General features: G+C 42.6%; 1 long non-coding RNA gene and 6 other non-coding genes across 7 annotated transcripts in view; 5 read left to right on the top strand and 2 right to left on the bottom strand.

Moving 5' to 3' along the window:
- Positions 1-21,925, bottom strand: part of LOC145362544 (uncharacterized) — a 538,269-nt gene that overhangs the window by 283,790 nt on the left and 232,554 nt on the right. The gene's annotated exons all lie outside the window — the stretch shown is intronic.
- On the bottom strand, positions 12,887-12,958 carry trnaq-cug (transfer RNA glutamine (anticodon CUG)). The gene has a single exon. It is a non-coding gene; the product is annotated as a tRNA-Gln (tRNA).
- trnag-gcc (transfer RNA glycine (anticodon GCC)) lies at positions 14,021-14,091 on the top strand. The gene has a single exon. It is a non-coding gene; the product is annotated as a tRNA-Gly (tRNA).
- On the top strand, positions 14,507-14,580 carry trnad-guc (transfer RNA aspartic acid (anticodon GUC)). Its single transcript has one exon. It is a non-coding gene; the product is annotated as a tRNA-Asp (tRNA).
- On the top strand, positions 16,370-16,443 carry trnan-guu (transfer RNA asparagine (anticodon GUU)). The gene has a single exon. It is a non-coding gene; the product is annotated as a tRNA-Asn (tRNA).
- Positions 17,499-17,571, top strand: trnav-cac (transfer RNA valine (anticodon CAC)). Its single transcript has one exon. It is a non-coding gene; the product is annotated as a tRNA-Val (tRNA).
- Positions 19,349-19,421, top strand: trnav-aac (transfer RNA valine (anticodon AAC)). Its single transcript has one exon. It is a non-coding gene; the product is annotated as a tRNA-Val (tRNA).

Below are 21,925 nucleotides of genomic sequence, written 5' to 3'. Positions count from 1 at the left end.
AATGCTCCAGTTCCCTTCCACAGTCCAAGGATATGCAGGTTAGGTGGATTGGCTGTGGTGAGTTGCCCCTTAGCTTCCAAAGATGTGCAACGTAGAATCATGGATTCCCTACAGTGCAGAAGGAGACCATTCTGTTCATCAAGTCTGCGCCAGCTATCCAGCAGAGCATTCTTCACAAGGTAGATTGTCTATGTTAAGTTTCCTGTTAGTGTTCAGCGATGTGCAGGTTCGGGGGATTAGCCTGTGAATATGTATCGTTGTCGGGATAGGGTGAAGGCTGGGCCCAGGTAGGATGCTCTGCTGGAGAGCGTTGCAGACTTTTTGGACAGAATGGCCTCCATTTGAACTGTAGGGATTCTATGATTTGATGCTGCTATGATCAGGCAGAAGAATGAATATATCCGCAATAATCTCAGCACTTCCAGAAAATTACAACTTTCATTTTGGTGGAACTTGCATTTATAGAACATTTTACCCGAACTCATGTCGTCCCAACGTTCTTACAACTCACTAATGTACCTTTGCTGAATTTATTCACTGCTATAATGTTGGAAATACAGCAGGTAATGTGTGTGTAACTTGCTCTAACAAACCAAGATATGATAAATGACCATCACAATGCGATTTTATTTGAAAAATGAGGATTTGTGTCTCACATTGGGCATAACAGCCTTGCTCTTTGTAGTTGTATCAAGAGATTTTGCATCCTGGCATCGACCTTAAATGTGAATCTGCTTCTCTCTCTGCTGATGCCCATTGAGCTGCTGAGTAGCGTTTTTAAAGATTTCTGGCACCTGCAGCACTTTGCGCTGTTTTTATTGATCCTCTGGATGTGAGCATCACCGACAAAGCCAACATTAATTATCCCTGCTGAAAAGGCGGATGTGAACCACCTTGGTGAAACTTGCCCTCGAGATGATTTTATTGTTTGAATCTCCATAAAAACTTTGATACAACTGGGTGGCTTGCTCGGAAATTTCAGTGGTGGTGAAGGGTCATTTTCCTCACAGTGGAACTGGAGTCTATCTGGGTCAGACAAGGTAAAGATGGGAATCTTTGGTTCTTGTGTTATTTCCAAAGAATGGTGTTGTTTGAAGTATAAAAGTAAATTACTGTGTATTTCTGGAATTGAAACCAAAAGAAAAAAAGTGCTGGGAAATCTCAGCAGGCCTGGTAATATCTGTAAGGGGAGAAAAGAGCTGACGTTTCTAGTCCAGATGACCTTTTGACAAAGCGTTGATGAAGGGTCATTGGACTCGAAAAGTCAGCTCTTCTCTCTCCTTACAGATGCTGCCAGACTTGCTGAGATTATCCAGCGTTTTCTCTTGACTTTTTTTACGTGTCTTTGGACGGAGTGAATTGATTCTGAATCCCTGGGGCGAAGGAATTGTAGGTTGATCCAAGACTGTTGTATGGAAGAAGACACTATAAACATTGCCCAGGGACCTGTGGGACCCAGGCCAAGCTTTTCTTGAAAGCTTGGGATGAAATTTGTAGCGTTCTCTTGTTCAAAAGAGATTGAAGAACATAATAAATGTATGTCACATTGCACTGTAAATGGACACTAAAGGGTAACTGAACATGGCCATTCCAACCACCCTGTACATCTTTGGACTGTAGAGGGAAAGCGGTAAACCTGGGGGGAAACCCACGCACACACGGGGTGATTTTTCAAACACCATACAGTTACACAAGGCCGAAATGGAACCTGTGTCCGTAACAGTGTGAGGTTCCAGTGCTAATCACTGTGTAAATAATTCTTACTGACTTGAAAAACGATATGAGTAACATATTCAGTATTTACTTGCACATTCTATGTCTCAGTCAATACCTAAATGTAATGATTCGCCCGGGGCGCCCTTGAATGTGATGTACAGCTGGCCATTCCGCTGCCAGTGCAATGCATCTTTCAAATGACTCACTGAACATCTCTCCTATCTTTCTGTGCCTCAGACTGCACCTAAATCAGATAAATTTTATTCTCTCCCTCAGTCTCCATTAACTCACTTACACGGGTACCCAGGAAACGGATCTGGCTACTCGTTGAAAAAAGAAAGTTTATTTACTTTTTTGGTTCCGACATCTTTTGACTAAAAAGATGAAGCACAAAAGTCTCATCAGTGGAAAATTCAGTGTCGGAAACAAACCAGCTCAATCGCTTAAACCCCTCTCCTCAACTCTGTTACACAGCACTGAACACACTTAAACTTCCTACTATAAAACACCTCGGCGGGAAAGAAATGTTGCTTTAACGTTTCCTCTCAGTGATAATCTTTAGTCCATTTCCCTTCAATTAATCTGTTTAAACCTCCTAATATGATAATTTTCTGGATTCATTAAAATGGGAATGGGGGTGAATGTAATGCTGAGACCGGCAGCAATCTGTCTGACTGTTCTTGATGCTTTCAGAGTGAGTTCACCTTCACAGGCAGGAAGACTGTTCACGGTGATAACATCAAACTGGCCCCGGTTGTTTCATTCTCAGGTAACACAACTTCCTGTTTCATGCTGCCAGTTCCAAACCGCACATCTCACTTCTGAGCAGAAAATAAATCCAGAGACCACAATCTGGTGAGAACATCTGTCAGTGCGGCTTATATCTACCCACAGAGTCAGGGCAGAGTCACACAGATCACATTGCGGTGACATTTACAAATGAGCCTGATGTGATCTGTTCAGAGTTTTCATTCCCGGACATTATCGGAATGGTCAGTGGATCAGTCACTGAACTCCCCCGGATTCCGTGAAGGGAGGGAATGATAGCTGTTATCTTTCCTTGTTTGATCATTTTCTGTCCATCTGTTATTTATTTTTGTTCCTCAGCTTTTATCTGGCAGCACCCTGTTCTTCTTTCTCCCAAATCTCCCGTTGTCTCTCTCCATTCCCTTGTCAATCATTTGAACACTTTAATTCGAGTTCAAAATCGTGAAGTTGTGAGTGGGGTAATTCCAGAGAGAATATCTCTACTCGAAGGACAGTCGGTAACCAATGGGAAAAGATTTATTTTATTGAACAGGACGTCAGAATTTTAAATGTTCACCTTGACACAATAGTTGTTATGAACTGGAATAAAGAACTTGAAAGACTGATGGAATCAGATTTCATAGTAACTTTGGAAAATTAATTTGATATATCCTTCATAGAGTTAAAATTTGAAGGATTTTCGAGAATAGGTCCATTTTAATGGCCCTTAGATATCATTGTCCTAGCATCGACCCTGTATCACCCCCAGCCTTCATTGAGCCTGAATAAAATGCAATATTCACACAGCTTTCATCTTGTGGTACTCTTATCTTTTGACAGCACTTGTGTGTGTGTGTTTGTGTATGTGTGTGTGTGTGCGTGTAGGCGGAGTATTGTGGGGGGCGGTGAGGTGGACTATTCCGAAATTCAATTATTCAATTCTATATACAAGCCGTGACTTTGAACAAATTAGCATTGGATCGAACTTGTTTAGGAAAAGGACAACAATCCTTAGCATTTATTGCACTGTTCTTTTTGCCTCCGATGATGTTTTGACATTTAGTTTTTTTTTTCAGTCTTCACGTGTCCTAATTTTGTCGAACTGAAGGACTATTTGTAAGAATGAGAGGGACCAGATTATTCACAATAATTCACCATTATTGCCTCAGATAACAGGAAAACATGGAGTCTCCCACGGCTGACTGCACCCCCCCCCCCGACCTTGGGAATAACAGCTCTTAGTCAGGTGGAGTCAGTCACTCCTGCGGTTGTCATAGGGTTTCCAATCCGTGTTTGCCACACAAATCCCTGTGTCACTCGTCACGACAAAGACACCCGCGCTAAGGCCCTAGAAATGATTGCTTTTTTATATCAGGCCCCAGTCTGACTCCGGGCCCAGCTGTCTCTGTTAGTGCTACACTGAAGCTAGTCATTCAAATTATAATGTTCTTATTCCCTATGATTGTTTTTGGAAAGCGTTACCCAATCAGGTGTGAATTAGAACCTGAATCTGATTTCCTTCATAGGCTGGTAGAAAAGGTTAAGGCGCATGGGATACGAGGCCAGGTAGTTAGGTGGATTGAGAACTGGTTGGGAAATAGGAGACAGAGGGTAGTTGTGGAGGGTACCTTGTCGGGCTGGAGGCCAGTGACCAGTGGTGTGCCGCAGGGCTCGGTACTGGGACCTCTCCTCTTTGTAGTCTACATAAATGACTTAGAAGAGGGAGTAGGTGGTGTGATCAGCAAGTTTGCTGATGACACCAAGATGGCAGGGTTGGCGGGTACAGAACTGGATTGTCAGGTGATACAACAGGATATAGATAGTTTGGTGCAGTGGGCAGATAGGTGGCAGATGGCATTTAATCCTGACAAATGCGAGGTGATGCATTTTGGAAGGAATAATGCAGAGAGGAGCTATGTGATAAAAGGTAGGCCGATTAGGAGTATAGACGTACAGAGAGACCTGGGAGTGCAGGTCCACAAATCCATGAAGGTTGTGTCACAAGTGGAGAACGTTGTTAGGAAGGCTTATGGGATGTTAGCCTTTATAGGAAGGGGCTTAGAGTATAAAAGCTGCCGTCTAATGCTTCAGTTATACAGAACGTTGGTTAGACCGCATTTGGAGTACTGCGTCCAGTTCTGGTCACCTTATTACCGGAAGGACGTGGAGTCTCTGGAAAGGGTGCAGAGGAGGTTTACCAGGATGTTGCCTGGCATGGAGGGACTGGGTTACGAGGAGAGACTGAAGAGACTGGGGCTATTCTCCTTGGAAAGAAGGAGATTGAGAGGGGACATGATAGAGGTATATAAGATACTGAAGGGAATAGATAGAGTTAATAGTGAGAGACTGCTCCCTAGACTGGGTACGAACACAAGAGGTCATCACTTAAGGGTGAGGGGGGGGAGGTATAATTTGGAGGTAAGAGGAAGGTTCTTTACGCAGAGAGTTGTGGGGGTCTGGAATGCGCAACCGAGTAGGGTGGTGGAGGCAGGCACGTTGGACTCGTTTAAGTTGCAGTTAGATAGGCATATGAGTGAAACGGGAATGGAGGGATATGGTAGGGGCTATTAAATAGGGTCAAACCTCGGGAGACACCGGAAGGGCAGGCTGTATAACTAATATGTTTTGTCTTTATTCCACAGGTGGAGGTCCACCTCGTGTCAAGCGAGGGGCATGCACACGGCGGGTTGTGCGTGGGCTGCTCTTGGAAGTCCAGGAGTGGCCTAGTACTTCATGTCGGTGTGTGTGCTTGATCCTGGACCGATAGACGGGCTCCACAACAGCTCAGTGACTAGCACTGCTAGCTGTGCAGATACATGGATTTGGGCCTGTGTCTGTGGGAGTTTGCGCATTCTCCCTGTGGTTGCGTGGGTTTCCTCCGGGCGCTCCGGTTTCCTCCCACACCCCAAAGATGTGCTCTTAGGCTAATTGGTTTCCACCAAATTGACACTATTTCTTCCCTGAATCTGACTGAGTAGGGTCCCATTCGTAGACATGCAGGGTAGAATAGGTGTAGGGCGATGCGGCGGCGCGGGCTCGTTGGGCCGAAGGGCCTGTTTCCCGTGCTGGGTTGTTCTTTGTTCTTTGACACCTGTCGATTATTATTGAACAAATTGCTTTTTTCCAGAATTATCAAACGCACAAGAAATGTTTATTTAAATATGATATCATGCTCTGACTCTCTTACTCTAGAGATCCCATACATTGCTTTGCATGACTCTCTTGGTCAGTTTATGTCATCATTGTGCAAGAATATCTGTCTATATTAGATTCGATTCTGTCTCTGTTGTTACTCCAGAATTTTTAATCATTTATAGGATGTGGGGAGCACTGACACCTGTTGCCCCTCTCTAAGTGCCCCTGCCAAAGTTGTGATGAGCTGCTACCTTGAATCGCTGCAGTCCATGTTCACCAGGCAACATCACCGTTTATATCGCATAAGGTCTGGCCACCCTTATGATACACCTGATCCTGATTCATCGTATTACCGAGATTGTATAACCCATACACAGTAGAAAATATTTGGGATAGTTACCATGGAATTGATGAAGATAACGGTTAAATAAAAATATTGAACCTTCTCAGGAGAGCAGCAGATGTTTCAATCCTTAGCATTAATAGGAATAAGAAGTCTGAGAATTAGAGGTATAATTATGTCCTGTCGGCTATATATCCAGGGTCATTTTCACCATCATTTTCACAAATCAGCACGCAATTGAGTCCGATATCAGGAACTTCAGTGAGGCATTGAGAAGATCAATTTTCATAATCTCCTCGTCATTCAAGATGCGATTTATCCATTTTCCAACAGATCCCTAAAGACAGATAAGTCAACGCCGGGAACAAAATAGTGAGGCTGAAATCATTTTGTATGCAAGAGCACACAACCGAATGGTTGTCAATAAATACTTACAACTTAAATGGCCTTCAGTTGAAACACATGAACTGTTTGGTGTGTTCATGCATTCATGGAAGGCAGGGATGGGCTGAAGGTTATCACTGGGAAAACTGAAGGGGAATTGCTAAAAGAGATCATTTCTCCAAACGGGGTTATTAGAAAATACAATATATAAAATACACAAGCACACAAATGTCTATGATATTTCTTAGACATAGAACCGTAGAATTCCTACAGTTCAGAAGAAAGGCCATCTGGCCCACCGAGTCTGCGTCCCATCCAGGTCCTCCCCTCTGCCCTATCTCCGTTAGCCCCACACATTTACCATGGCTAATCCACATACTCGAAGGAAAAAAAACGGGCAATTTTGCGTGGCCAATCCAACTAATGCTATCTGTGGTAATATAAACGAGGGATGGGTTTTGTGCAGTAATACAGAGATAGAGCCGAATACACCGGGTATCGATACAGCAACTGTACTAATAAGAATACAGACTGGGTCCAGTTCAGTCATTACTGAGAGAGTGTATACAGTATATTACTAACCAGCGTGGTGTTTTCTCATCTAAATAGAGACATGACATACTTAGTTTTGACAAAGACAAGGTCTATTCTAATATAAGCAGGGTCAATGTGCGCTGTAATTTAAACTGAGACTGGTTCCAGCGTATCAGCGCTAACAGAAAATAGAGACATGATCTAGTGTGATATAAACAGAGATGTGACCCAGTGGAATAAAAAGTGAGGCAATGCAGAATAAAGCAATAATTGAAAAAGGGTAATGTGTAAAATGAGCAGAGGTGTGGTTTGGCACACTGATAAAGGAGAGAGCAGCTGGCGCAATAGAACTGTCTCCCAGTATAATTTTGTCTGATTCTGGTCATTGTATAATATAAACTGAGACAAAGCCGATGCAGTAATTTCAAACCAAACCTTTAAATTGATATAAACTTTCACAGGGGCAATTGCAGAAATAAATAAATCATGAAACAGAATAATAATTAGAGACAGAATATTATTCGGTATAAACAGGGAGGTGGACTAGTGCAGCAGTGATTGAGAGATTGTCAATGTTTCTTTATTTGTGGCAGGTTTCAGCAATGTAATGACTGAGACGGAGCCTCGTGTAATGCAAACAGTAACATATCCTGGTACATTATCAGGAGAGAGAGGGTCCAGTGAAGTAACAACGGAGATATGGAGTTTCATGCCATTAGACGAGGATTAATTCCGTGCTGTCATAACTGCCAGAATGAACGGTGTAATGTCAAATGAGGCTTGGTGCAGTATAGCAACAACTGGGATTTTGTTGAGTACAAAATCAGCTCCGAATTATTATCATATAATCAGCAAAATGATTTCGTGTCAGAGAAACTGGGTCACGTTTAGGATGGACAAAGACTGAGTCTATTACAGAAATAACTCAGATGATCATCTGTATCGTGTCGTGCCAAAAAGCACAGTTTCACTGCCATCTCCTGGACTATCTTTGCTATTGCAGGTGTTGTGAAATGCTGATTTCAGTTGCTGTTTCTTATTCTTTGATGGGCTGTATACCCAGCTGGTAAGGCCAGCATATATTGGCAATCACTATTACACTGAATTTACTGGTTTTCTAGACCATCAAAGAAGGTACATAATCGCCAAACACGTGTGCGCCTGGAGTCACCTCTGGGCCAAACTGGGGAATGATGGAAGGTTTCCTTTTCTGCAGGGCATTAGATAATCTGATATATTTCTTGCCATGGCCGCAATTACAGAAACGAACTTTAAATTCAAAATTGTAATTGCATTTAAAAACCTTTTGTAAGTGAATTTGAGTATATATATTGAGAAATTTGCCTAGCCTCGGAATTACTCTCGCAGAAATATTACCACTGTGACACTGTCTCCCTTTCAACATTGACAAAGTACTTACAGCAGAGAAGAAGGCATTTTGAAGCTTCATGTATGTGTTGATCCTTTAAAGGGGCAATTCATCCAATAACACTCTGTACCCCACAGTCTAGCATTTTGTTCATTTTCAGGCCATATGCAATTCCATTTTGAAACCATTAATTGGCTCTGCCTGCACCACACTCTCAAACAGCACATTCCAGATCTGGATCACTCACTGTCTGACAATGTTTTTCGTGATGGCTCCAGGTTTCTTCCACCAATTTACTTCAACCCGCTCCCTCTGTGTCAAGATCCTTCTGCCATTGAACAAGACTGTGGTGCAGCACCGTATCACGTGGCTTTTGAACGCCCGTTAAGAGAAATATCCTCACAAACAATCTCTGTCACACAGCATAAAATTCAAACAAGTTAATTGATCTGGATTTGACCTGAAGAAATACACTCGGGCTGAATTGGTCAAGAAACATATAATTGGGATGATTCCTGCAGTGATGAAGAGAGTGAAGATATAAATGTTAAATGTGCTGACACACAAAGATAGATCGGAAATTTTGGTATTAGCGAGGGCATTGGGCATATCTCGAATATTGTGCACACTACTTGCCTCCTTTTCTTAAGAAAGATGTTAATGCGTTAGAAAAAGTTCAGAGGAGTTTCATTGAACTATTGCCAGTTATGAGCGGGTTATCTTATGAGGGAAGGATGGTGATGTCAGGTTTGTGCCCACGAGAATTCAGAAGAGTAAGAGGCAAATTGACTGAAACCTTCAAAACTCTGAGAGGTGCTAACAGTGTGGATGTTGAGAGGAAGGTTCCTCTTGTCCAGTGTTGTGCCTGTATTGGATGTGTCTCTGAGTGCAGATATCTCGGGTCTTGGTTCTGCGTCTGTTTCCAATGCTGTACTGTCCACGTGAGGGCGCTCTCTGATCACTAACCGAACATCATGGCCTCCTTTTGCACAAAGTGACAATTTGCCGATATGAAAATGGCCGGAGAATAAAAATCCCATCGAATCACATTGCACCTTCCCGGTTCTTTGATTCAACCTTTAACTTCAATACATTTATTTGACACGAAATGCCCTCATTCTGGACTGAATATCTTTGAAATAGACAGCATTGAATTGCAAGCATGACTAACCAACAAAAGAAGGCGAATCACTGGAAAATACACATCCCATGGTAATTATTTTGAAATTGACCACAGTCAGCTTTCAAACAAAAGCAAATAACTTTCAAGGGATATTGATCATCACTGAATTGAAAACATAACTGACCAATACAACGAATAAAATCTCCGGGTAATACAGATCACAATTTTCAGATTGGCTGTCGTCAGCTTTTACACAAAGTCAACTACATTTAAATGGAGGGGAATCAAGAACTATCTATTGTTCACACTTGAGCTTTTTTCACTATGGGTGTGAAACATTCAGGCGCATAAAATCCGGCCCTTTACAGGAAAGTCCAGTAGATCCGAACTGAGCATCGATTCCCTCATCTGTCTGAGTGGCTTTTCCTGTTTCTTAGTGATGAAAAGCCATTAAAAAGATTCTTCTGTGAAATGTCCGCCATTTCCACAGGTTCACTTACAGTATCACTTGTATCTGTCTTTTTGAGCACACAGTACTATCAGATATTTCAGATGGTCATTAACCATATGAGTCTGCACCTAGAAACCCACTAAATTCTGTTGGAGCCTGAACAGGATGGGAATAAATGCTCGGTGTCAAAATCGAACTTTCCTGTCAGTGCGTCAAAAAGGAGTTTATTATTTTCCAGCAGACATTTGAGAGTGATATCAGAGCAATGAAAACATGCCTTTAACATCGAGGTTCGGATAATGTTGAACAACAAACTCAAATCAAGGAATGCTCCATAGCAGACGTCAGAAAGCTAAAATTTGACGAAATGTTTCTACCCGGGGACCTTTCGCGTGTTAAGCGAATGTGATTACCACTACACTACAGAAACAACTAGAAGCTCAGCATAGCGAATCTGCCTGTCTGCAATGTTCAACTGCGCTGTGTTGCTGCAGGTTCCGATGGTTCGACTGAGAGCCCATGTCACTGAATTCAGGAAGATAACCGTTACTTTCAATCTGACTGTACAACTTATCCCGAACAGCAAAATTTAAAAGTGTCAGTCTCGAAAATATCTAAGGGAGCAATGATTTCTGCCCATTTATTAATGCGTCATTTTCATCTTCTTTCAAATAATCTCAATCCATTGTACTCAGTGATAAACGCAAATTACTCGGTTCCTGGAATCGGAAACGAAAAGGGAAAATTCTGGCAAGTCTCACAAGGACTGGCAGCAACTATAAGGAGTGAAAGGGGCTGACATTTCGAGTCCAGATGACACCTTGTCAACGCTCATTGTACAATTGTACACTGTATATGTTTCAATATTTAATTTCAGTGCACTCTGGGGGAATTCCCCTCCTGCACATGCGCCCAGGCAGTTACATTTTAATCTTTTAATATGTTGAATCTTGATGATTATCATTCACATCCTCACCCGTCAGACTTTCGGTTCCTTCTCCTTTCGGGAACATTCTTTTTATTGCGTCTATTTTTCAATCACTCCAGCGCGGTGCGCTCTGGGAAAATACTACAGCACACGCGCGGTTCCGCCACCTGCCTCTTTATAAAAATATGTATTTTATTTAATTTTAATTCCGCTCTAGGCGGGATTTCCGGGTGGGAATTTCTCTCACTTTCTACATTTCTGAACCGCCGCTTTTTCCTCGACGGGGGGAGGGGCTGAAGGTGACGTCACGGCAACATGGCGGCTGGTCCCGCCTCACTACAGGACCCGGATGTTCCGCCAACGAGCGGCCGGGCAGGAGTGGGCAAGAGGTGATACTGGGAGGAGCAGCGTCCCGTCGAGTTACAACGACCCCCGGTGGTCAGGAAGGGAAATAGCAGCAGCGCAGTCCCTGCCCAAAGGCTTTCCCAGTTCAGCTGCTCAGAGACACTGGGAACCTCTTCAATTGGAAACTTCAGCTTCTCACATTCATCCCCTGTGTTCAGTCATTGTTTAATAGACAATCTCTGTAGTGAAATCAGAAACAACTTGTTCACATTAAAAGGGGATGGGAATCTGGACCATTCCACTCAAAAGGCTTTGCTTGTCTTGAAATTTCAATTGCAATGTTCAAGGTGAGAATTTATAGATGTCAGTCATGTTGCATGTGGAACGCTCATGATGCCACAATAAGATCAGTACAGACATCGCACAGGATTGTGTGACTGGAGAAGAAGTTAGAAGTGGAGTGGTTAAATATAGAGCTACAGGGCCTGAAGGTCAGTTTTGGGTAAAAAAAAAATGGCAGTACAAAGAACAGAGAAAATTACAGCACAAGAACATGCCCTTCGGCCCTTCAAACCTTCACTGACCATGCTGTCCGACTTAACTAAAATCCCCTATCCTTTCGGGACCATATCCCTCTATTCCCATCCTATTCATGTACTTGTCAACTGACTTAAAAGTCACAACTGCATCCGCTCCTACTATCTCTCCCCGGCCGCGAGTTCCAGGAACCCACTATTTTCTGTGCAAACAATCTGCCACGTCCATCTCCTTTAAACCTTGCCCCTCGCATCTTAAAGCATGCCTTCATCAGCCGGGGCATTTTGTTGCTGAACAGTATCTGAATCTCGATGTGAAACCAATCGTATCTTCGCTGTGGCCTCGGCCTCAAATGCTTTGTGTCAAATCAGAAATGATAAATTGTTTGATGCAATACCAGGAAAGAAACTTGCCTGTTTTGACACCTGCACATATCAGCAAGTCATCCAGTCTACAAGACAATTTAATAGGTTTAGGTGCAGACTAACATAGTTAATCAACATCTGAAACATGCCAGGGTGAGGGAAGTCTGTATGATTTCAGTTTCGTACTGAATATTGTCAGAATCTCGCTGTTACAGTCATATTATGTTTGCACTGACCTCAGCTTGAAATGCTTTCTCCAAAATCAGAAATGCTGAATATTATGAAAAATTTCACAAAATTGTGTAAATTCTCTAAGACGTTGAATTTTGCCCAAAATGTATTTGAGGTTAGCATTTATTTAATATCCTAATCTTATTAAATGATTTTTTTCGAAATAAATAACTTAAAATAGTCGGTTACTGTTCATTAGCAATTTCCTAACATTACTTTCTCCAAACAAGCTGAAAATATGCTTGCCAGCATTTGTCTGAATAAGAATAAAGCTATTAAATACCTTTTTCATCGAAAGTAACAAGGAATTTAAGACCACCTTTTAAAGGTTTGTACTGAGCCAACCAAGAGTCGAACCTAGAAACTTCTGATCTGTAGTCAGACGCGTTATCCATTACGCCACTGGCCCACATGGGAAAGTGGGATAGTTGTTACATATTAGCTCGACGTTTCGAAAGTTTCAGGCAGAAACATTGTCAAAAAGTTTGCGTTAACTTGTGAGGAAAAGGTCCATTGTTCAGATTGTCTTCATTCATTTCCTATCATCCCGCATTGCCCTTGAACTGAGTAACAGCAGTTGATCGGGCTGGCAAATTCTCCTCTCGATTCGGACTTGGTGATAAACTTAAACCAAATGCTCGACAGTCAACCCATCATCTGTATTTGCAAATTAAAACAAGGTTCTACCGAGATTTGAACTCGGATCACTGGATTCAGAGTCCAGAGTGCTCACCATTACACCACAGAACCCAACACATGGGCACAACCTGAAAATCGTGAATCAATACTTGTGCCAATTTGAACAACAGAGAGAAATATCAGTCCCGTTGCACAATTATTCATATTTATATTTCCCTTGCTGGTTCCTCCTGTAAAAGCGAGTAGGCTACTTTCCACTGCATTAAATTCCACTGTAACTGACCACATTCAAACACCAATGTTTGCATCGAACTGACATAAACTTTACTGCAGTAAATCCACTGAACAACATCAGTTTATCACAGCTCTGCTTTCATCACACTGGAAGCCAATGTGAAAAATATAAACAATTTCAAACCTTAACAGACAGGAAGGAGTGTGTGAGTGCGGACAATTGGCGCTGTGCACATTCCTGTAATCAGTACCTGGGAGAATCAGGCAGATGGGATCCTGGTAGTCTCGTGGTTAGGATTCATTGCTTTCAGATGTCGCAGACTGGCCTCGATATATGAAGATTTAATGCATTTTTTAACGTAAGAGTAAAAAGCTTTGCGGTTTTCCTTTATCCGACTTGCCAAGGACTTCTCATGCCCCCTACTAGCTCTCCTAAGCCCTATTTTTTTAACTCATTCCGAGCTAACTTGTAACCCTATATAGGTGCCATCAAGTCTTGAAAGTGGAAGTTTGGCCTGGTGTCGCACTGGGTACCAGCTTTGAAGAAATGAAGCAACTTAAAGCATTTGCAGAATGGCATGATGTGTATTGTCGTGATATGAGTTGAGTGTAAGAGGCAGTGTGCAAATGATTTGAATACGTTTTGAGCGTGTTTGGACTGATGTGGAGAAAGCAGAGGCATATTTGGGAGAATGAGGCTGTGTGAGAGGGGGACTGTTGCAGAGTGTTTGTGTTTTGGAGGAAGGTTGAAAGTTTGAGATGCGGTTGTGAATGAAAGGAAGGTGTTGAACAGCATGAGAGGCTTGTACGATGTTGCGTGTGAGATTTGAGTGAGAGCATTTGTGGGCATTTGGGAAATGAGAGGACAAAGTAAGAAAACTACAATGCTGCTGAGTGTGAAGGAAGAGAGAGCATGTGGGTGTAGTAGTAGCAAGCGCAGCATTGGTGGTTCAGTGGTAGAATTCTCGCCTGCCACGCGGGAGGCCCGGGTTCGATTCCCGGCCAAAGCAAAGCTTCTTCTTTCTCCGTTCACTCTGTATATTGAAGCGAATCTCCTGTCAAAATTGGGGGAAAACAAGGGAAATATTAATTCCTGGAAGTAAATCCTGAGGGAAATGGATCACAATATTCGGAAGGTGGTGCAGTTGTGAATGGTGTTAATGATGATTGAGTGGAAAGTATTGGAACTTTGGGCTACTGGTGGTTAGTTCCCTTCCTGCCTGTGATAAGAGACATGGATGTGTTTTACCTGCCCGTTCACAGGAGAAACACTCGACAGCAGTGCTGCAGGATCAAGAGAACTAAAGAGACTTGTATAGAATTGTAAACAGTGCGATCATGCTGCAGTTCTGGAACAGGCTTTCAGAAATAGAATTGTGGTCATTGACACACTAGTTTAGAATATATTTTACTGCTGTTGTCTCAGTCTCTGTGGCACAATTGGTCAGCGCGTTCGGCTGTCAACCGAAAGGTTGGTGGTTCGAGACCACCCAGGGACGGAATTTTGCTATTTTTCTCACTATCAGCATTCACGGGTAAACAGTTGCCTGCTTCAACTCATTGAAAAGTCTGGAACTACGAGAGAGAATTTGGCAGTGTACAAGCGGAGACATTGTATATACCTCTGATTCTGTGTGTGCCCTTGTATCTTTCGAGTTACGAGGATCTCAAAATGTCTGCGCCTGAATCTTGGTGTATCTGAATCTAGTGTGCCCCTGCATCTATATGTGTCCCTGAATCTGTGTATGCCCCCTTGTATCTCTGTGGGCTCCAATACCTGTGTGTGTGTGTGTGTGTGTGTGTGAGTGTGTGTGTGTGTGTGTGTGTGTGTGTGTGTGTGCGTGTGTCCCTGTAAATGTCTGATTCTTTGTGCCTTTTTTAAGACTAAACCGTGAAAATGTCTGATAAACGAATTGCAGAGGGCAGCAATGATTACCCACTAAGATTCTGAATTTGATTAACGTCTGATAACTGCATCGAATGTACAATTTGAAGTTTCAAATCATCCCAACTTCAATCTCCAGACATTATCTCCCAATGGGAAATGAAGAACACGATTTATCTGCGGTGCCTGGTTATAAAAAGGGCGAATACGTCAGCCGAGATCCTTCTATAAGCTCCAATCTCGGACAATATCGTTCAATATTTATATTTCAGTTACCGGTTCGCAGACTCACAAGCACAGCGCCTGCAGTCTCTGTGGTCCGCCAGCAGATGGCGGTGATGTATCATTTTTATCACAAGGTTAGTGCAGCAGGTTTGAGGAGATATTTGAGGACAATTTATTTCCCTGTTTCCATGGAAAGGGAACAATCAGTAAAGCAATGGCATTAATATCTCTGTCAGTAAGATTCACAGGAAAATCTGGCCGAAGGATAGTGAATTTAACACTTGCCTTCATATTTACCTTCCGGCTAGTGAACATGTCGATTACCAGCTAATTATTGCATAACCTTACATTTTAGTGATTTAAAGATTTGTCTATTTTATCATCCAGACATTATCAAATAATATTTCATTATAGTTGGACACATGCCTCTTTTTCGCTGGATTTTCCATTCCTCGGCGCTCATTTTTTTCCTTAGTCCGTTCAGAAATCCAGCCGAACCCTGCCTCTATAATATGTTCTGTGTATATGTAAATATAGTTCCTTGTTATAATTTTTAACTTCAGCACAATTCGAGCCCTAACTCACTCTGATCTATAACACAATTTCATCCACACAATTATATTGCACTTTTTAGTTAATATCCATCTATTCTTCTCACTCGCTCTTTGTTCGATTCCATCTATTAGACACATTTGATAGAAAAACAATTAGTGAGAAAGTGTCTGCTTTATTAGTGATACACGGGTGTGTTCAGTAGTGCATGACATAGAGCCTAGCACAATAATATCTGAGATGGAGCCTAATGTAACGTAAGTGAACTCTTGACTAAGTAATAATAGTCCAGAGACGATGACTTGTAGCATTTATCATGGCATGTCTATATGTATTAATAAATGAAGCGGCATGTAATGTAGTGTACACAGTTGCAAAGTCTATTGCAATAATGATTCAAATGAGTCAAACGCAGTATATAAAGAGATATGGCCTAGTGCATTACTGTACAAGACTGCACCAAATGTGTGATTGCAGTGAACACTGCCATGAACAGTCATAAATGAGACAAGGTTAATTGTAGCCCTGATAGAAGCAAAGCCCAGTGCATGAATAAAAAAATTAAACTTCAGATTGCGTGATCATTGGTCCCAAACTGGTTTAGAATATATTTAGCGGCTGTCTCAGTCTCTGTGGCGCAATTGGTCAGCGCGTTCGGCTGTTAACCGAAAGGTTGGTGGTTCGAGACCACCCAAGGACGGAATTTTACTATTTCCTCACCATCAGCATTCACGGGTAAACAGTTGCCGGTTGGCAATGGGTCCGTGGGTGCCAATAAAAAATAGCTGTGAATTGTTTCCGGCTGTACTGTTATCTGGTATTACCAACATTATTTAATGACGATTGACTTCAAACATATTACATATAACATTATATATACATATACACATATATATATCTGTACACCATTACATATATATATCATTATACATATAAATGCTTCCATTATACCTTTAAACATATAAAAAAATTGAAAAATGAGCTTGTGGCTGAGCATTTGTTCCAATTCCATATTCCTGTTTCCATTCATTCCTGGACAGATCATAAATCTGTCAAACCCAAACTGAAATGTATTCAATGATGGAACATCAGAACCCTCTGGAGTAGAGAATTCCCAAGATTCACCAGCCTTTGAGTGAAGCAATTTCTCCACATCTCAGTCCGAAATCATCAGCTCCTTATCCTGAGATTGTGTCCCCGTTTAGAAATAAAACAAAAGGCAGGTGGCGCATGGATAAATTAATATGTTAAAATTAGTCAGCTTCCCTAGTGGTCCAGTGGTTAGGATTCGGCGTTTTCACCGCCACGGCCCGGGTTCGATTCCCAGTCAGGGAATGTAGATTTTTTGCTGTACAACAATCCTGCGTTACTTCCCGGTCTGTACCAGTTCTGTCGGAATCAGCATCAGAGAGATTTCCTCTTTAGTATCTGAATTGGAAATGTCAGATTTAAAGAACAAAGAAAAAAGGGAGCGACAGGCTACAAAGAGCTGATGATACAAATGCTGAGATTATTCGAAGAAAGATGAAAATGATGCATTAATGAATGGGTAAAAATCATTGATCCCTTAGATATTTGCGAGACGAACGCTTTTAAATGTTGATGTTGGGGATAAGTTGTACAATCAGATTGAAAGTAACGGTTATCTTCCTGAATTCAGTGACATGGGCTCTCAGTCCAACTATCGGAACCTGCAGCAGCACAGCCTAGTTGAACATTGCAGACAGGCCGATTTGCTCCGTTAGTTTTCCAGTTGTTTCTGTAGTGTAGTGGTTATCACATTCGCCTCACACGCGAAAGGTCCCCGGTTCAAAACCGGGCAGAAACAATCATTAAGCTTGTTTATGTCGGGGAAGGGAAATTATTTGGTTTCAGTTTGTTGCTGCACGTTATCCGAAACTCAGTGTTAAAGACATGTTATCATTTCTCTGATTTCACCCTCAAATACTTTCTGTGAAATAAGGTGCACTGACGGGGAAGTTCGATTTTGACACCGAGCATTTATTCGCATCTCGTTCAGTTTCCAACAGAATTTAATGGGTTTATAGGTGCAGACGAATACGGTTATTCACCATCAGAAATTTCTGATAGTAGTGTGTGCTCAAACAGTCAGATACAAGTAATACTGTAAGTGAACTAGAGGAAAAGGCGCACATTTCACAGAAGAATCACATGACGAAAACGACACTGCACACACACCTGCATTCAATCTTACAAAAGCAGCAAGTATCAAAATTTAAATCCATTTCGTTCGCGTTGAGATTCGAACCCACACCTCCACGGACACTGGAGCCTTAGACCGCTTGGCCACACAACCACATTGACCCATGTCAGAATCATATTATTTAATGGAAATGTTACTGAAATTCGTTTAAAGAAATGGAGTTGGGAAAGGCCATCGGGAGGATTGAGCCTGATCCTTCTCTGAATCAGGTCAGCCTGAACTGTGTAACAAACAGAAATCATCTCACTTTAGAAACACAATGAGCTGCACTGAAGGGACACCATCATTTAAACTGTCCTTAAGCTCGTCGTTTCTTAATTTCCTGTTGCTCTGTTTTTTGAAGGGAAGTAGTGGGGGCGTGGAGGTGGCCTTCGCGTGATATTCGTCTCCATCGAGTATACACTGAAGGCTCTGAAGAAGATGTCTCAGCTTCTGAACTCTGGGGACTTACTGGGGGTGGGAGAACACTCTGACTGCCGGGTCCCGGAGTAACAAGGTAACACTGAGCTGGTGATGGCGGAACCCGGGTGTTCCAATGGTGCAACGCCATCGTTTTCACCACCATGGGCTCGATGACAAATGTCAAGTGTGGAAATAAGCAGAGTGCGGTTTTTCTTAATGAGAAACCTGCCTATTGTGTGACGGAAGAGAACGAAGAGAAAGGCTAAAATGACGATGATCCGCTGATTGGGAAAGTCACTGCCAGCTTCCCTGTTGGATCAGTGGTTTGGATTCTGCACTGTGGCCACAAGTTGATATCACTTGTGTGTGATATAAACATGACAATGTGAAGGAGAAACTTGTATTTGGTGAATAAAAAGACAGAAACAAAACAAAAGGCAGGTGGTTCATGGATAAATTAATATTTTATAGAGCATTTACCAGTTTCCCTGGTGGTCTCGTGGTTAGGATTCGGTGCTTTCACCGCCGTGGCCCGGGTTCGATTGTCGGTCAGGGAATGTAGATTTATTGCTGTAGAACAATCCTGCATTACTTCCCGGTCTGCACCAGTTCTGGCGGAATCAGTATCAGGGAGATTTCCTCTTTAGTATCTGAATTGGAAATGTTACATTTAAAGGACAAAGAAAAAAGGGAGCGACAGGTTACGAAGCGCTGATGATACAAAATGCGGATGTTTATTGGAAGAAAGATGAAAAAGATGCATTAATGCATGGGCAGAAATCATTGCCCCCTTAGATATTTGCCAGACGAACGCTTTTAAATGTTGATGTTGGGGATAAGTTGTACAATCAGATTGAAAGTAACGGTTATCTTCCTGAATTCAGTGACATGGGCTCTCAGTCTCACCATCGGAACCTGCAGCAACACAGCCTAGTTGAACATTGCAGACAGGCAGATTCGCTATGTTACACTGTCAGCTGTTTCTGTAGTGTAGTGGTTATCACGTTCGCCTAACACGCGAAAGGTCCCTGGTTCGAAACCGGGCAGAAACAGTCAATAAATTTTCTCGTGTGGTGGAAGAGAAAATTGTTTGATTTCAGTTTGTTGCTCAACATGAACCGAAGTTCGATGTTAAACACGTTATCGTTGATCTGATATCACCCTCAAATACTTTCTGTGAAATTATAAACACGTTATTTTGACGAAAAGACAGGGAAGTTCGATTTTGACACCGAGCATTTATCCGCATCTCGTTCAGTCTACAACAGAATTTAATGGGTTTATAGGTGCAGATTAATATGGTTAATCACCATCTGAAATATCTGATAGTAGTGTGCGCTCAAAAAGACAGATACAAGTGATATTGTAAGTGTACTAGGGGAAATGGCACACATTTCACAGAAGAATTTTTTTTAAATCGTTTTTCATCACTAAGAAACAGGAAAAACCGCTCAGACAGATGAGGGAATCGAGACTCAGTGCGGATCTACTGAACTTTCCTGTAACGGACCGAATTTATGTGCCTGAATGTTTCAATCCCATAATAAAAATGGTGCCTCCCGTTGAATTTCTCCCTGTGGTAAGAGACGTGGATTTATTTTACCTGCCCGTTCATAGGAGAAAGGGAATAACCAACACACTACAGCAGTGCTGCGGGATCAACGGAACTAAAGAGACTTGTATAGAGTTGTAAACAGTGCTGTCATGCTGCAGTTCTGGAATAGGATGCCAGAAATAGAATTGTGGTCATTGACCCACGACTTTAGCCTATACTGTCTCAGTCTTTGTGGCGCAATTGGTTAGAGCGTTTGGCTATTAACCGCCCAAAGGTTGGTGGTTCGAAAATCACCCAGGGACGCAATTTCACTACTTTCTCACCATCAGCATTCACAACGAACAGTTGCCTCTTGGCAATGGGTCCGTGGGTGCCCATAAAAAATAGTTGTCAATTGTTCCCGGCTGTGCTGTTAACTGGTGTTAGCAGCATTATTTAATGACGATTGATTTCTATCGCATCACATGTGATAGAGCCCGCGCCGCCATCTTAACAAAGCATTTTTCCTACACCTCCCTTGACCCGTGTCTATGCTTATGGTACCCCCATTGGAAACCAAATTCAGGGGAGAATTATTTAGGGGCAATTTGTGACTCCAATCAGCCTAACAGCACATCTTTGGGGTGTGGGAGGAAACTGGAGAACCCAGAGAAAACCCACGCAAGCACAGGGAGAATGCAAACTCCCACAGACACTGGCCCAAATCCATGTATCTGCACAGCTAGCAGTGATAGTCACTGAGCTGTTGTGTTGCCCATCTGCTGGTCCAGTTTTAAGCACACACTTCGACGCGAAGTACTAGGCCACTCTCGAAACATCCAACAGCAGCCCACACACGACCCACCGTGTTCATGCCCCTCGTTAGACAACAAGGTGGGCCGATACACCTGCGGAGTAAAAGAGACAAAACATCAACACATGTAGCATTAGATTTCCAGTAATGTCCCGAGGCTCTGACCCTCATTTAAAACCGTCCCCTGTAACCCTCCATCCGTGTTTCACTCATGTTCCTATCTAAGTAAACCTTAAACAAGTCCAGCGTGCCTGCCTCCACCACCTTACTTGGTAGTGCATTCCATATCCCCACGACCCTCTGTGTGAGAAACCTCCCTCTAATATCCAAAACTGTACTTCTCCCCCCTCACCCTTAGCTCGCGACCCCTCGTGATATTTGTCTCCAATCTAGGAAAAAGCCTGCCTCTGTTTACTCTGTCTATACCCTTCATTATTTTATACACCTCTATCAGACCCCCCCTTAATCTCCGTCTTTCTAAGGAAAACAGCCCCAGTTTACCCAATCTTTCCTCATAACTCAGTCCTTCCAAACCAGGCATCATCCTGGTAAACCTCCTCTGCATTCTCTCCAGGGTCTCCACGTCCTTCCGGTAGTAAGGTGACCAGAACTGGACACAGTACTCCAAATGCTGTCTAACCAACATTCTGTACAACTGTAGCATTAGACACCAGCTCTTATACTCTATACCCCTTTCTATAAAGGTTAGCATTCTGTAAGCTTTCTTTGCCACTTTCTCCACCTGTGTTGCCACCTTCAGAGACTTGTGCACTTGCACTCCCAGGTCCCTCTGCATTTTTATACTCTTAATTGGTCTACCCTTTATCATGTAACTCCCCTCTACATTATTCCTTCCAAAATGCATCACCTCGCATTTATCAGGATTAAATTCCATCTGTCATCTATCTGCCCAATATACTAGCCTATCTATATCCTGCTGTGTCACCTGATAATCCTCCTCGCTATCCGCCAATCCTGCCATCTTTGTGCCATCTGCAAACACTTATGACTTAACGACTTGTCCCCGTTACCCTCCGTGATGAAAGCCTGCCGTGTTTTACCTTCCAAGTTTCACAGGAGCCACAGTGATGAGGTTGGTGGGTTTTGGAAATTGAAAGTGCCGCATAAGCAGTTTGCGGGACTATTTCACCTCACTGCCCATTTCCTGTTCCAGCTAACATGAATCACTGCTTTCATTGGCTGAAACA

The sequence above is a fragment of the Carcharhinus amblyrhynchos genome, unplaced genomic scaffold (genome assembly GCF_965287045.1).
Source record: "Carcharhinus amblyrhynchos unplaced genomic scaffold, sCarAmb.v2.hapA scaffold_38, whole genome shotgun sequence".
Classification (NCBI taxonomy): Eukaryota; Metazoa; Chordata; class Chondrichthyes; order Carcharhiniformes; family Carcharhinidae; genus Carcharhinus; species Carcharhinus amblyrhynchos.
Note: the sequence above shows the minus strand (reverse complement) of the source record. Positions and strands in the feature narration are given on the sequence as shown.